The sequence below is a fragment of the Chlamydotis macqueenii genome, chromosome 2 (genome assembly GCF_036417535.1).
Source record: "Chlamydotis macqueenii isolate bChlMac1 chromosome 2, bChlMac1.mat, whole genome shotgun sequence".
Lineage (NCBI taxonomy): Eukaryota > Metazoa > Chordata > Aves > Otidiformes > Otididae > Chlamydotis > Chlamydotis macqueenii.
Window position 1 is genome coordinate 23,095,752 of NC_141557.1, and position 17,232 is coordinate 23,112,983.

General features: G+C 39.5%; 1 protein-coding gene across 3 annotated transcripts in view; it reads left to right on the plus strand.

Annotated features, from left to right (window-relative positions):
* The window catches only part of ZNF804B (zinc finger protein 804B), a 244,402-nt gene that overhangs the window by 56,434 nt on the left and 170,736 nt on the right, over nt 1-17,232 (plus strand). Inside the window, exon 2 of one of the 3 annotated variants that reach the window (XR_015257804.1) lies at nt 6,041-7,757. The exons of the other annotated variants lie outside the window; for them this stretch is intronic. The gene's annotated coding sequence lies outside the window, so the exon portion shown is untranslated. Of the gene's footprint in view, nt 1-6,040; nt 7,758-17,232 lie in introns of those variants that run through there. 3 annotated transcript variants of the gene reach the window in all.

Below are 17,232 nucleotides of genomic sequence, written 5' to 3' on the forward strand. Positions count from 1 at the left end.
TTTCCTTGGGTGGTAAATTGTACAGATCCCCTTGGCTTAGTAGTTAAAAAAATATGTCTGGAAGAGTTAGCTTGTGGTAAGCACACTCTAGATCAATCTAGATAGGGGAAATTAATCCTGACCGTTTTCAATATGTTTGAAAGTTTATTATGAAAATTGGACATCTAACATTTATAACTTTTTATTCAAAAACCAGTGAAATAGATAATTTGAAAATTATTTTTCTTTAAGTATTAATTGCTACAAATTTGGTTCAATATCTTACCATATTTGTGCTTAAAATAATTTATCTAAAATCCAAGCTTTTACATGTAATGTAACAAATGACATATTGCAAGTGTCCACTTGAAAAACCTAAGCCTACAAAACAACAGACGAACAGATCTGTGTAAGAATTGCAAGTCCACCACCACTTGGAGATGGGATAAGAGAAGTGATATCCGAGTGCCTTTTCTTGAGATCTCTTTTCCAACAGACAGAATTCCCTTTCTCCATGCCTCTCTTTCTCCTTCCTTCCATTCTTATCCTCCTTCCTGTCTCCCCCCATTCCTCCATTCCCACCATCACAGCTGATAATACAGATGTACAACTCTAAATTATATTTCTCCTGGCTACACAGTGTGGAAACGCACGGACTCTGCAAAAGGCATGACCCCAGGAGTAACATTTCTACTTGCTGTGTTTCTTCCCACTTAACATCCACATTGAACTCCCAGGACTAATGCCCTGAAGAAATGGGCTAGTTCTACAGACGTGGCATTGACCTTCTTGCCCTACAGAGGATAGACCACTCTAAACTAATAGCTGTTATACCTGCTAGTGTGCTGGATGCTAAGTGCATACAGAGGTATTTCCTAATGGCTATGCTGCCACAAGAGTCCTTCCAGTAAGCGTGTGTATAATTGAGTCATCTATCATGATGAAATAACGCAGGGGAGGTATTTGTTTTGGGGAAGATGAAGCATTTTTCCTTGAAAGAGCCCATCTGGTTACATCTCTGAGAAGGTGTGGTAGGTGGGTGATAGGTAAAAAACCTATTTGTATACCACTTTCTGTATTACCAGCTCTTGCAGTATTGTATATCAATATTCAATGTTTCTCCTAGAGCCTCAGCTATGAAATCAGGTTATTTTCTGAAAAGCTAAAAACTTCCCTAGAAAATAAATAACCCTTGCTATTGTGGAAAAACCTTGGAAAGAAGAATTGTAAGCTCTTTCTTGAGAAGATAAAGGATAGAGTTGATTATTGTCTTTAAATCTCATTATATTTAGGCCTATATTTTAGGAGCTGGGGTGGACTTGATAATATTTTTTAACACAAGCAACTGACAATGTTGCAATCCCTTGAATCTTGGGGATCACAAGTCACGAGTGGCGTCCCTCAGGGGTCCGTGTTGGGCCTGGCCCTGTTCAACATCTTTGTCGGCGACATGGACAGTGGGATAGAGTGCACCCTCAGCAAGTTCGGGATGACACCAGCTGTGTGGTGCCGTCGACACGCTGGAAGGGAGGGAAGCCATCCAGAGGGACCTTGACAGGCTGGAGAGGTGGGCCTGTGCCAACCTCATGAAGTTCAACCAGGCCAAGTGCAAGGTCCTGCACCTGGGTCGTGGCAATCCCAGGCACAAATACAGGCTGGGCAGAGAATGGATCGAGAGCATCCTTCTCCTGAGGAGAAGGACTTGGGAGTGCTGGTGGATGAGAAGCTCAACATGAGCCGGCAATGTGCTCTTGTGGTCCAGAAGGCCAACCGCATCCTGGGCTGCATCAAGAGGAGCGTGGCCAGCAGGTCAAGGGAGGTGATTCTCCCCCTCTACTCTGCCCTGGTGAGACCCCACCTGGAGTACTGTGTCCAGTTCTGGAGCCCCTAACATAAGAAAGACATGGACCAGTTGGAGAAGGTCCAGAGTTGTGCCACGAAGATGATAAGAGAGCTGGAGCACCTTTCCTGTGAGGACAGGCTGAGAGAGTTGGGGCTGTTCAGCCTGGAGAAGAGAAGGCTCTGGGGAGACCTTATAGTGGTCTTCCAGTACCTCAAGGGGGCCTACAAGAAAGATGGGGAGAGGCTGTTCAGTAGGGCCTGTTGCGATAGGATGAGGGGTAATGGTTTTAAAATAGAGGGGGATAGATTTAGATTAGAAATTAGGAAAAAATTTTTTATAATGCGAGTTGTAGAACACTGGAACAGGTTGCCCAGAGAGGTGGTGGATGCCCCATCCCTGGAAACGTTCAAGGCCAGGCTGGATGAGGCTCTGAGCAACCTGATCTAGTTGGGGATGTCCCTGCTTTTTGCAGGGGGGTTGGACTAGATGACCTTTGAAGGTCCCTTCCAACTCTAACCATTCTATTGTTCTATGATTCTATTCTATGATTTGTTGAGGTCTGTAGAGAGATAATACTGTATTACTTCTGCAGAAGCTGCATGTGTTTTTAAGCTCCGTGTCATAATCCACGTCAATGTCTGAGGTTTAGTGATATATATTGTTGTATTGTTGTACAAGATTTATTGGTAGCTATTCTGTGAAGCCCACTTTACACTTGTCTAATATATAGTACAAAATACAGTCGCTTCAAATGGCACAAATGGACTTGTATGTGGTTGGTTTGGGAGTATTTGCTTTATATTTTATTTGGGTTTGTATTAATCACCTACTAATAATACAGCATATATGAGTAACAGTATTCTCTAAAATGACAACATCTCTCAAGAAACCTAGACTTTTGTCACCTTTGTTGTTTTAATAATAAGGCTTTTCACTAAAATTATTGCTCCATTGGCTATATAGAAATAAGAAAGAAAGTTTAGTGTTCTTCCCTTTGACTACTTGTAATCCTTTATTTTATTTTCTGGCTGTATTGGTAAAATAAAAAGTACTTTCTTTTAAAGGGGTAATGCACTGAAATATATGGTCTAACTAGTTTTAACAGTTCAGATGTCACCGAAGAGCCTACTTTGCTGTGTGCAATAGTTGGACATTGATTGCGAAACATACATTTCATATCTTCACACTCAGATAAAAATAGCTGTTGAAGTAAGCTTACTTGTACCCTAGAAAGAGATGAGACTGAGCAGCATCATGTTTTATGATGAAATTGCCAGTACCAGTGATAATGTAAGGGTGAATTAGGGTATAATTGCTAATTTCTTAGCTGCGCTAACAAATCTTAAATTTACTTTGATTGCCCAAAGAAGGAGGAGTTGGGAATAGAGTGGGAGGAAGGAAGCTGTGGAGTGGAAGTTCCCACTAGAACAAAATGTTTCGACTTAAAATAGTAGAGTCGTTAACCAGCGTAACATGTAACGTTATACATCAGTCTCACCAGAAAGTCTGCTGTGTGCCTTAACAGCTTTTTAAGGCTGGATGTCTTATGTTTGTATTATAACTAAATATATATTTAGTTATATATTATATAATTAATCTATATAATACACTATATATTATATATTATCTAATATATACTATATTATTATATGTTATATATATAATTATAATAATATAATATATTACAACTAAATATAAATCTCTACAACCTGTACACAGACAGTCAGTGGTGCTGTACCACTTAGCTCTTGGTATAATGTTGTATTTCAATATACCACTTTGTGTAGACTTACTAAATAAGAATTCCTGAATGTATTCTGATTACTTTATTTGGACTTCCTATATTATTTCTCCCAAGGTGGAAGGGAAATAAAATTTTCCTGAAAGAGCTGTGGAGTTTTGTCTGGGGTCTTTAAGAGCAGTTTCTACAACCACTTCCTTTCTTCCCCATCTTCTGTAGGTTTAAACTGCCTGCCTGTCCTAAATTCAGCCCGCTCTGCCAGCTTCATATTTGTGGGCTGAAATTTTTACTGCACTTCATTTTTCTTTCCACATCCCCTTGACCCACCACAGCTCTTCTACTTGTAAGGGATTTATACTGTCATCATGGTTAGGTCTTGGGAGAGGCAGAGAAACTGGTTTTCCCTTTACAGTGCTGTTTGTGTCCTAAACAGTAGTAATTGTGGTGGCACAGGCATTCTTATGACTAGGTTGTTGTTCTGCTCCTCTGTGCCATGGATCTCTTATAAAGACTAAGGCACCTCCCTAAGCCCTTTTCACTCTACTGCTGCTGCTGAAGTCACATTTGTATTTCTACAAAACTGTTAACTAACTTCCACGAACTCTGCCCAATTTCTGTGCTGCTGCTTCCTGGGCAAGGTTGTACAATCCCTAAAACACTGATTTTTCAAGATTTGCACACCTTTCCAGAGAACAGGAGCTGAATTAAAATTGTATTTGACCTGTCTCTGAGTAATTCTTATAGCACTGCCAGATGTCGGTGTATTAATTCTCCTGCCCAGGTAAACTTTAACTCTAACTCATGCGAGTCAGCTGTATGTTTTGAAAATTTTTCCAAGCTTACTTTTATGATTTGGTCTACTGGTTGTTTGAATGTATATGGTTCGTGTGTTCTGACTTGACTTCCTTTGTCCCTGATCCTTTTGTGAACTTACAAAATGTACACCGGTGTGGGCCAAATCCTACCCAGCTGAGCACTAAATGTATATAAACCAGCTTGAACAAGCTTCAGTCATTAAGATTCTACACCAGTACCTAATGATAATCTACATGATATGTAAATCACAGTAAAAATAGGGCCTGATATTTAAAAGGTCAGACATGCATGTGTGCATGCAAAGATGTAAGTGAATTTGCTTTTGTAATGCTATTTTGCTAAGAATCTGCTACACAAATTATTAATTTGATAAAATAATAGTTGGCTGACTGCAATCATGGTCATTGTGTATGCAAAGTAAACACGTAAATATGTGTACATTTTCTGCCCATGCATTTTCTGCCAAACCTCATGGAAACCAGACAATTTTATTTCTCTCATATTCAAATTTCTATTTCTGGTCTTGAAACAGTTTCTTCCTTGCAATTCAAGACACTTATAAAGGAGGTTATAAAATTTTAAAGAGCATAAAAAACTATTAGAATGGCATGAAATAGAATTAGAACAATTGATTGAAAAAGTTATTTTCTTATGTCTTCTACTTCACCATTAACAGCATTACTTATATTATCTGTTAAAAATGGACAAAGATTGTTATGCATCTTTAACCAGTGGAAAAGAGGTTCTGAATCTTACTTATTTTTACTTTCAAGAAGTTAAGGTCTGACTGCAGATTGGTATGTAGGTTTCACTGAACTAGCTTTCCTCTTTTGTAGGGATGTGAATAAAAGCAGGCTCTAAGAGATGAGCAAACAAAGTTTAATATTCTGCAGGTTGTAATAGGATTATTTTTATTTAAAAATCAGGATCAAGTAAAGTTGATCTCTCAGCAGTGGCATTTCTGTTAGATTACAAGTGTTTATTCTTTTTCCCATTACACATTTCTTTATCAGTTGGGTATCATGTATTTCAGATGTAGATTGTAGAAGAATTTTTATAATAATTCAGAATTAACTCTAGATACTGTGTGTGTTCTAATATATCTTTTGGAGAGTGAATTGGATTTACATATTTACTCAGATATTGTTTCTAGTGGTTAGTGTTCCTGTAGGAATATGTCTAGACTTCTTGATGTATAGGAATTATTTGTATAGTACTTACATACATTTGCATATTGTCAAGGCATGTTGGATCACGCTATCTGGCATGATTTTTCATACAGTACAGCTGTGTAAACTGAAGTTGGTAAGAAGCAAAGGGGATAAAGTATTTTTTTTTCTGTGTCTGCAATTTTTAAAAACCTCTGATTAGAACTGGAGAGCTTTTTTTTTGGAGGCTAGGAAATTTAAAGAAGCAAATTTACGTAATTACATAGATTGGTCTAAACGTGAAGCAAGACACTTTCTTCATGTCAAATGAAATCTTACAGATTTACTCCTAGATAATTTTTGCAGAGTGGAGAGTATTTTAGTTAAAAACTTTGAGAAATACATGTTTTGATTCAACACAAACTTTTTTTTTCCCTGATTTTTTGTTTCTTAAGTGAATGAGAAGAATGTTGTTTGCTAAACTCTAACCTGATCCTTTTCTGGTTATTGCAGATAAACCAGGCTAGAAAGACCTCAACAGCTGCTTAACCAAATTTTGTAACCTGCTGTCTATTTTTCACTTTTTTTGCAGTGCCAAAATGTGTCACTCTTTATACTTCAATGCACCCTTGCTAGCTTTGTTAATTTTTATGTAGCAAAAGTGATCAGATCTAATCAAGGCCAATAAACATGTAATAATCAAATGTGTGAAAAACAGTAATGGTCCACAATAATAATAATAATTTGGATATTATATTACAGAAATATCACATAAATCATAACCTATTTTTGCTTGTTCATCAAAAAAAAAGTTATATAATGGGGTACACTCAGATGTAGAATTTAAATTGAATATGATTTATATCACAGAATCATAGAATCATAGAATATCCTGAGTTGGAAGGGACCCATTAGGGATTATCAATTCCAACTCGCTGCTCCTCACAGGACTACCTAAAACCATGACCTGTTTTTGAGAACTATCAATTAATTCTATGGTAAAAAAAGAGGTAGAGACAATTAACTTTACACCTCTTGAATTACTGAATTTCATCAGTCTATCTGAAACTCTCCCAAGTTGCAGAAGGCAAAGGCGAGGACTGGGAGAATGAAGAACCACTCACTGTAGCAGAAGAGCAAATTCAAGACCATCTAAGGAACCTGAAGGTGCACAAGTCCATGGGACTTGATGAGATGCACTCACTGGTCTGGAGAAAACTGGTTGATGAAGTTGCCAAGCAACTTGTACATCATATTTGAGAAGTTGTGGCAGTATGGTGGAGGTCCCACTGACTGGAACAGGGGAAACATAACCTCAATTTTTAAAAAGGGAAATAAGGAGGACCTGAGGATCTACAGGCCAGTCAGTCTCATCTCTGTGCTTGGCAAGATCATGGAGCAGATCCTCTTGGAATCTATGCTAAGGCACATAGAAAATAAGGAGCTGACTGGTAGCAGCCAACATGGCTTCACTAAGGGCAAATGGTGCCTGAAAAATTTGGTGGCCAGCTGTGACACCTTACAGTGTTGGTGGATAAGGGAAGAGCAACTGATGTCGTCTGCCTGTACTTCTGCAAAACATTTGACACTGTCCTGCACAACATCCTTGTCTCTAAACTGGAGAGACATGGATTTGACAGAAGGGGCACTGGGTGGATCAGGAATTGGCTGGATGGCTGCACTCAAATAATTGTGGTCAACGAATTGGTGTTCAAGTGGAGACTGGTAATGAGTGGCATTCCTCAGGGGTCATTATTGGGACCAGTGCTGTTTAACATCTTTGCCAGCGACACGGACAGTGGGATTGAGTGCACCCTTGGCACATTTGCCAATGACACCAAGCTGTGTGGTGCAGTGTTGAGACACTGGAGGGAAGGGATGCCATCCAGAGGGACCTTGACAGGCTGGAGAGGTGGGCCTGTGACAGCCTCATGAAGTTCAACCAGGCCAAGTGCAAGGTCCTGCACCTGGGTCAGGGCAATCGCAAGCACAAACACAGGCTGGGTGGAGAATGGATTGTGAGTAGCCCTGAGTGTCGGGAGTGTTGGTTGATGGGAAGCTCAACATAAGCCAGCAATGTGTACTTGCAGCCTAGAAAGCCAATCACGTCCTGGGTTGCATCAAGAGGAGCATGGCCAGCAGGTCAAGGGAGGTGATTCTGCCCCTCTACTCTGCCCTGGTGAGACCTCAACTGGAGTACTGCGTCCAGTGCTGGAGCCCCCAACATAAGAAGAACATGGACCTATTGGAGAGAGTCCGGAGTTGTGCCACAAAGATAATAAGAGAGCTGGAGCACCTCTCCTGTGAGGACAAGCTGAGAGAGTTGGGGCTGTTCAGCCTGGAGAAGAGAAGGCTCCGGGGAGACCTTATAGTGGTCTTCCAGTACCTCAAGGGGGCCTACAAGAAAGATGGGGAGAGGCTGTTCAGTAGGGCCTGTTGTGATAGGACTAGGGATAATGGTTTTAAACTAGAAGGAGGTAGATTTAGACTAGATATAAGGAAGAAATTTTTTACAAGGAGAGTGATGAAGCACTGAACAGGCTGCCCAGAGAGGTGGTAGATGCCCCATTCCTGTAAACATTCAAGGCCAGGTTGGACGGGGCTCTGAGTAACCTGATCTAGTTGGAGCTGTCGCTGCTCCTTGCAGGGGGGTTGGACTAGATGACCTTTGAAGGTCCTTTCTAGCCCAAATAATTCTATGATTCTATGATTTTTTGATTTTATTTTATTGGCAAATATTACTTCTTATAGTAATTTGTTTACCAAATTTTATATAACTCCTTACGGGAAATCCATGTTACCTTTTCTCTGGTTGATGTATCTGATATTTGATAGATAGACTTGCCTACTTGTGCTCAATAACATAGGTTTTATTTGATCCTTGTCAAACTAATAAAAAACTTTTGCATATTTTGATATGATGTGGCAGTTGCACTTTCTTCTTCATTTTCATCATTTTTGTTTGTGGAGCTACAAATAATGGAGCTACTTTGAAAAATCAAGAGATAGGAACAGATAATGAGCAGGACTGGGGGGGCTGACCAGAATACATGAAGCACGGAGTCTTGCCGTATGAAGTGAAGAAGTAATAAGTATCTGAATACAATCTATTCTCTTAAAGCTTGTGAAATATACTTAGGAGTTTAACTTGAGCAAGGTGGTGAAGGCAATGAAATTCTCAGATTTGTATAACAGATGGTGGAAAGGTTTGTATCATTTAAGTCAAGTTCCTCTGAGCTATCTGTATTTGCAGTTTTGATCAATAAAATTATGATTATTCTTCTACAATAAAGGTATTTGTGTATGCACCCATCTTGATCCACCCTGAAAAATGAAGCCCACTGGTTTGCTCCTCACAGATGGTCTTGTTGAGGGAAAACTGGATCTTCAGGAAGTACTGAGTGATCAGTCCTCGGATGCCATTCCTTATGCATTAGTGTTCGTAAAACGTATGGAACACAGTTGTGTTAAATGAAACAGGTGGAGGAGAAATCAGCATTTGGATGCATTGATGATTGAGTTTGTGTGCTGTACATGATTCACTGAGTGTATTTTATATATATATATATAATTATACACCACAAATAAAGTTAGCCTATAACTTCAGCTTAATTTTCTCCATAGCTTCTTACCTTTTGTTTTATGTTATTTTCAAATTTTCAGTATTCTTTCTGAGAAGAATATTAGCCACTTGGCTGTTAAAGTTATGTTTAAAATTTTAAATTTAAGATGTTATAATTGTTTATTCATTTGATCTAAAAATAATAATGCAATAATAAATATTGCCTTCATTGTCTGATGTATTTGGTAATGCGCTTATATGATATCCATTGACAGTAATTAAACATGTCAAGTGCAGTTTTAGTTTTGCATTGTGCATTGAGTAGGTGAAACTGTTAACTTAGAACTTTTGAGTAGAATAACATTGTCAAAGAAAGTAGCTGGCTCTTTTTCAGATCTCAGTGTTCACTCATGGCTTAAAATTAATCCACTACTATAATCAATTGCTTTATCAAGCTGCAAATCCTGTAATTACATGCTCTAATCTAGATGTGGGTTCCCAGGATGCTTCCTCCTCTTTAATTTGTTGTTTGCTCCTCTGTTCAGATATGATTCTGCTTTGTTTGCTTTCGAAGCTTTTAACATTGTCCACTATCAACACCTTGATTCTTTTTTCAAATCAGTTTTCATGAGCATCTTTATCTCTAAGGCATAGTTCCTCTTGCTATTCATTCATCCAGCCCTTGTTTACTTATATTACGTATATTAAATCCATAATAAACATAATATAGTCACCCATTCTTTGTTACTAGAATGGTACTCAGTAGTTTAACTGGTTGCAGACATAAATATTCAAGTGTATTTTCTCTCTGTCTGCAGACCACTGAATGCATATAATATTTTTCCTATGTCGGCTTGTAAGTTACCTACCAAATCTTTCAGCAAATTGAAAAGAAATATGAAAAGCAGTAGTCACAATTAAACCATTCTGAGCAGGTCCATCAAAGAAAAGCTAATATTATGGTATTATAATTAAAATTCTGTCAAAATTTGTTATTGTAGAATGTATGAAAGAGCTGTTTCATCTTTGTGAGGTAGTAGTATAAATATTAGAGAATTATCCTGTCACAGTTAAGGAAAAGGATTTATCAGTTCATAAGCTGTGAAATGCTAAGTGTTCTTTCTTCAGTGTGAATGAAAAAGAAAAGCTATCAACTATCAGGGCTCAGTCTACCCTCTTTGCTTTCAAGTTTTACTACCATGTGAAAAAATTATGCTCTCAGTTCTTGGGTCTGAAAGCCAGCTATAAAGGGACAGAGCAACCCTTTCACCTTGTGTTTCTGTTCCTCCAAATCAAACTAGCTGGAAATGTCAGTGCCTCCAAAGTAAGTCAGTCTGTTCCTGGTTCTTAAAAAGACATCCCATTCAAGCTACAAGTAGTTCACCTGACTCCTGAAGATAAGAAAATGTTTCAGGAATTTGAGATTTGGCACTCAGGATTTATATGAAAGCCAGCCTTAACAAGCCCCAGCAAATCAGTGACTGTATTAGAAAACTACGCACTAATCACATAGTTTCGATTAAGACGTTGTAATCCCAGATTATATTAAGCAAACTGCTGAAAACAGGTTTTTCATATACTTTCAACTTATGACATCAATGCTAGATTGAATTATGATTGTTTGTGTATCTGAACTATGTAATTTTTTCATTTTAAATATTCAATTTTTTTTTTTTTTTAGTGTTGGTTTTATGTGTATATTAGATTTTCCTGAGTACGTAATGCCTGAGCCTGGGATGATTTGATTGTCCTGCTGCCACCCTTGAAGGGCGAAAAATCTCCTGACAGAAAACTACATTAACATGGGGTTAGGAATGTTTGCCTTACATACATAATAGGCTAAAACTGCAAGCAGAATAATATTGTGCAATACTTGTAATGATTTGAAGATGCGAGGTATCTAACTTCAATGAGAGTTTTACGAAATGTTTATTTTGAAGCCCATCTGCACCTCAGCAAGAGAAAACACTACACTATAGCAGCCCGTTGCACTGTGTTAGGCGATGCTTTGCAGTGCCATAGGACCGCAAAATAACACCGTTATACAGTTGTGTTACTATCTCTGAGCATCATCACTTTGCCAAAAGGGCGCTGATGGAGAAAACGCAGCCCCCAGGTCCAGGTACATCAGTCCTCTAAGGGCTGTTCTTGCACTTTGTGGGGTGGTGCCGTGCTGGCCAGGCTGGAGCTGGGGGAGCAGAGCCCTACTCCTGCTCTCCTCTCAGACCCCTGCAGCACAACACAAGCTTTCTTCACACTGTTCGTGTACTGCAACGGAGAAAGTGCTTGGAAGAACATTTCTGTGGGAGGGGCATGTGTGAGGTTGTCTTTGACACCACGTGGCTCTGCTTAAACCACCTGAACTATTGACATGAACTGCTGTAGTGTATCTGGTCTTGATATGGTCATTTTTAATGACTTTGTTTATTTGGCATCTAATTTCTTCATATACAGTCTCTAAGATTTCAAGTCATGCAAATATACAGGTATAACTGTATTGTTACAATAATTAGGGCTCTGCTGACATATGCTGGTTTTAATTATATACATTTCAATACGATTGCTACACTGTTTTTATCTTTTTTACTTCCATGTCTCTTTTCATTGTGCCTGTGGGAAGTTAATAGCTTTGGCACCTTTACCATAGTGTCAAATTTTGTTGAACTTAATCTCTGAGTTCAAATTTGTTGCTAACAGACAAAAAGTTATATTATATATAGCAGTGTAAGTTTGCCTCCCATAGGAAACCAATCTAAAAATCCATATTGAAAAATACATTTGAGTTGTATAAAAAGGCACTCAGAGCAAGGACACCGTGGTACTTCAGTTGTCGAGGAATCCACAGAAGGATCTGGGTATTTTCTTCAGTCATTCAAATCTGACTTTCTCTTAATGTAATAATAGGATGAAGAAAAGCGGATGCCTCACCAAAAGCGAGTCTTTCAAAGGGATAATGTTATAAGAAAAAGCCTTTTAAAATACAGTTCTGTATCCTTTCTCTTGATACCTTTCCGTAACTAACATTCTCAAATGTGTGGAAAGATTCTGAAATATGATTATATTTTCCTGCAATTATTGCCTCTCTAATATAAGTATTTTAATTTAAAAAAATCCCATATTTTGGGAAGAAAATATATATATTCGACAATATATGTGTTTGTGGTAATCTATTTTCTTCTTTGGTGGATAATTTCCACGTGCATTCTAGCAAAGCCCAAAACATCAACTGCATAGTCAGAAATCATGTATTTAGATGGCTGTATTCAAAAGATTGTTCTATTTTTGCTAAATCTTAAGTAAAAATGGGGAAACATAAAAGGAAGAATACTGCTTTCTTTTCACTTTTTGTCTTGTGTGGATTTCACCTCCTTTGAAGAGGCCAAACTTTCCCTCGGGAGACTTAGAGAATAGCATGAGAAATGCTATTTATTAGCTGCAGCCTTCTTTCTTTTACATATGGTGTAAAAAAAAAAAGTATTTAAAATAGTTTCAGGAAAGACTTTAACTACAAATTAATCTGTTAGCTGCAGAATGGATTTTTCTGTTCCACTGTAAAAGTAAAGTTACATTGAATTTGGTTTAATTTTACGGTGTTTCTCCCACTGTTAGACCAGATCCTCACACCACAAACACTTGGCCCGTATTTGATTGCACATACATTAGGCTCATGCCTCTGAGACCACCTATATGCAAAAACTTAAGCATATGAGTGTTTGCACTTTGGTATCTAAGTGATCTTCTGAAAACAGTCTAACTCTAAAATATTCCTGCATTTTCCTTTGCCTTTGATTAATGTTTCAATGAGTTCAAAGACTGCAAAATATGAAGCAGAGAATGAAGGTATTGAGATTAAACTTTGCAGCTGCAGTACAAAGTTACACGCATTGTATTTAGTCTTTGTTGCAAGTTTCTTTACTGTCGTTGAACGTTAAGTTTCCTGGAGGATATTTTAAAGGAAATTAGGCCTGTGGCTAAGAAAGGGGATGATACGAGGTCCTCTGTGGACACTGTGAAACACTTTCTAGTGACTCCTATATCAAAAGGTACCTAGGGGGCTTTGACTTCTAGCACAAGCTCTGTTAGGTCTAAGGAGCTCTGTCAGCTGTCCTTGACAAGAGCAAGTTTGAGGCTTTTGTTCCAGCTGCCTCCTGATAAGGGAGAGCGGAGGGTGCTTGCAGCTGGTGATGGGGAGTGGCCAATGTAAGAGCCAGGGCTTCAACACAGCTCTCAGCACCCAGCTGACAGGTGAAGATGTGTGTACAGGAGGATATATGTGCTCAGTAGTGGAGATATACCCAGGGCAGGGTCCCTAGCACCCATGGGTGTGACTGTCCTGGCACAGCAGAGGCCTTGACCCAGACTGAGCTCTGGAGGGAGGATGCAGCCCTGGAACTGTAGGGATGCCTGATCCCTTGGGCTGGGCTGGGGAGATGGGTTCCTGTCCTGCAGGAGGTGTGTGCTGCGGAGACGGTCTGTGTTGCCAAGTATGGAGGAGCAGGAGGTCAGCAGCCTGTGTGGCAGTGGGGATGCTGAAAAAGAGATTGATTGAATCTTCTATGAGATCCTGCAGGTTCAAAAGCTTAACCCCTCCCAGATGTACTAAAGGAAGGGTAGGCAGAGCCTGTGCTTATGTTGGGGAAATGGAGGTTCCCCTGATGGTGAAGGCTGTGAGCTTGTGACTTCTGGCAGTAGAGGACAGGTCCAGTCTGCCTGTGGATCTGTGCCTACAGAGCAGATTCTGTGCCTTGGTTGCAGATGAGGGGCTGGGAGTTGTATGGCATCAGGAGGAAGTGGCAAGGGATAGTTGTGAGTGATTCCTTGCTGTGCAGAATGAAGGCCTGCATTGGCTAACTTGATCTGCTGTCTAGGGAAGTTTGCTGCTTGTTTGGGACTCAGATTCAGGATGTTGTGGAGGAACTGCAAAGGCTTGTCCTGCGGATCTTACATGTAGGCACCAGTGACGATATGAGAAGAGATCTGGAGTGTATAAAGCATGACTACATGGCTCTGGGGTGATTTTCAAGGGCATGAGGGCCTAAGTGGTCTCTCAGTCCTGTTGGTGAGGGGCAAGGGCTTCAGGAGATCTTGAAAGCTAACAACTGGCTGCACAGCTGCTGTTGATAACAGATATTTGGGGTTTATGACCATGGGACCATCTTTGAGGCTCCAGGACTGCTAGGAAGAGACAGGATTGATAATCTTACATTGTGGTGATTGGGGGAGGCTTCTGGGGACTCAGAGAAAGTAAATGCTACTCATTCAAGACAGGCAACAAGGAGGATCTGGGACCTACAAGCCACTCAGCATCACTTGACCTCTGGGAAGCTGACGGAACAAATAATCCTTGAAACCGTTTCCAAGCATATGAAAAACAGGAAGGTGATTAGTGGCAGTGAGCGTGGATTTATGAAGGGCAAACCATGCTTAACCAGACTGATAGCCTTCTATGATGAGGTGACCGCCTTGATGGATGAGGGAGGACTAGTGAATATTTTTTATCTTGACTTCGGCCAGACTTTTATCATCCTTATAGACAAGCTGATGATGTACAGGCTAGATAAATGGACAGTGTTTCTATGTACTTACAGTTAGTTTGGGTAAATATAAGCAAGTAGAAACACTGTGATACCTTGACAATATTGAAATAGTATGTGCGGAACCTGGATTTTCAGTGATCCTTCTTCACTGTCTTGTATGGCTGGCTTTGCTTTATTGTTAGAAATTTCAGGAATACAAATAGATCTTGTCATATTTTAAACATTTCCTTTGGAGTGACCTCTTCTCCAAGATGTTCCCTGCTCTAAGATATGCTTGTGGAATATTGCTGAGTTTGGGCCTCATAAAGGTTCAAGTATGGAGCAGATTTCTGCCTTTGCCTGAAGACACACACATGGTGACATGTGACAGCTTTACTTACCTTATTTATGCTCTGCATCCTAAATTTTTCTAATATACTGACACTAGCCTTGATACTTCTGACTGTATCCTATGAATACATGACTAGAAGAGACATGTTTCATCTGAATGGTCCACTGCGGAAATGAGTATGCTTGACCATCCCACCCTGGTAAGAAAAGACCAGGAGTTATGGTTTAGTGGACCTAGAGATCCTCAGGTTATGTAGAGAGATCTCATAGCTATGTCTGAAGAAACGTGTTTTGTTTGGTCATAAAGGATTGCATTACATTCTCATTACTGGAGACATGGTATCGTTCTGGAAGTCTTTGAGTATATCTCCAAGGAAGATAGCAATTTTTACTTCTCTCTCAAGGTAAGGGAGTTTCCCATTATTATTAGCCTTGTATTGAATCTAGGTTGATATTCACATTCGTGATGCTTAAAACACGTTGTTGATGTAATGAATTCAGCCAGTCTGAGTATTTAAGCACAGGAACTACAAATCCACACTCTAAACTCTACCATTAGTTTGTCTTTCTATTTGTTGCCATTGAAAGTTGAAAACTACTGGGTTCTGTCATTCTGAATTACAAAATACATTTCCTTTTTGGCCTGGTGTTGCTCTTTTAAATGAAGCCATCATCAGCTGTTGCATCTGCCTCATGCAACATATTGACAGAGGCCAACAAAGATAAATTATTTTGGTTGTCACAAAACATGGATGTTTCTTGAAACTTAATTTACCATTACCCTAGTTGCTTTTTTCTTACGTGCAGTTCTTCCTCCACATGACTATTGTGGGCTGTTTGCTGAATTCTGCAGAGAGAACATGGAAAGTCTCAGGCAGTCTCATGGAAACTCTTGAATGTGAGAACGGCAAGATCTTCAGCAAGTCCTCTCTCAGTTGGGCTGGACAGACTTGTGATACCAGTTTTGATGGTGGTGCCCACAGGGTTTTGCCTTTTCCTGAGTTTTCTTTTTCCCCTCTTGTTTTTCTGATCACCTTGTTACATGAAATCATAAAGCAGGCTTCATTGTTAGAGACTACGGTTTAAAATGTACCGTTATTTTACTTAACAATAAGTCAACACTGTTTTCTCAAAAAATATTCTGAGTTAAGTGCTTTGTAGCTGACTTGAGTCACTTGTCCTCTTACCTGCATTTAAGTCTAGGTGCCTGAGAATGTACTAGATCTTCAAAACTAGGCCTTCCTTTGGATTCTACTTCTTTTGGGCTCACAAATGATTTTATATTGCTTTGGCTGGGTTTAATGAATCATTTTGATGATTTGTTTCCTTGTGGTTTTAATATAGCTAGTCACAGAAAGTTGTTTTGACAACACAGAAAGGTTACCTGCCTGTGTTCCAGGGACCACTTACTAGTCAGTTGATGATGATGGATAATTTCATCAGCAGCAGTGAAGTGTCCTACTCACTTGTGGATTTTATGATTTAGAGTAGGTGGTATCAGCAATAATATTTACATGAGTTCCAGTTCTGAATTTATTGCTGTGGAAGAGACTGAAATCTTCCCTATGTCAAGCTGCCTTTAATACAAGTTTCAAAGTATAGTCCAATTCCTTTCAGTTGCCATTGTGCATCTGCAAAATTCAGGAGAAATAATAGACCAACTATTCAGTGTGTTTTACATTGCTAATGCCAGGTTGGACCACAGAACACTTTTCTTGCATTTGAATCACTATCAGCTTTGTGTGTATGCATGTGTGGAAATCCAGCTCCAGCTTGCACATTTGGTGAAAGCAGCAGGGCTTTTTCATCCAAATCTGTGCTCTGCCTTTCTTCTGCCTCTGCATAGGATTCCTCACTTAGGCCTGCTTTTACGCTGGTCATTTGCCAATGCAAAAGGACCCAGATTTATGCTTGAACTGCTTGTCTGGTACTAATCTTTTGAGTTTAGTGCCCTTGTGAGCAAACCTCAAAACTGTGGGGTACTCATATGGATAAGCAGCCAGAAAGTTTGATGCCCTCACCAGGCTTTGAAGATATATTTGATTTCTCCAACATGCCCTTCATGCTTTTGTAGCATTCCCAAATCCCTCTAGTGACTTTGGACATGATTTTTTTTTTTTCCTTCTCCCTTTTTACAGACAGATTCTTCCTTTTCTCTGAGAGCAACCAGCTTTGATCATCTGATCACAGAATTGCTCCCTGCCTTTGTTGGAGGCAAGATGTTCAGGGATCTCCTGCTTTTCCCTCTGGAGAAGAGAAAACATCAGGGAGTAGAT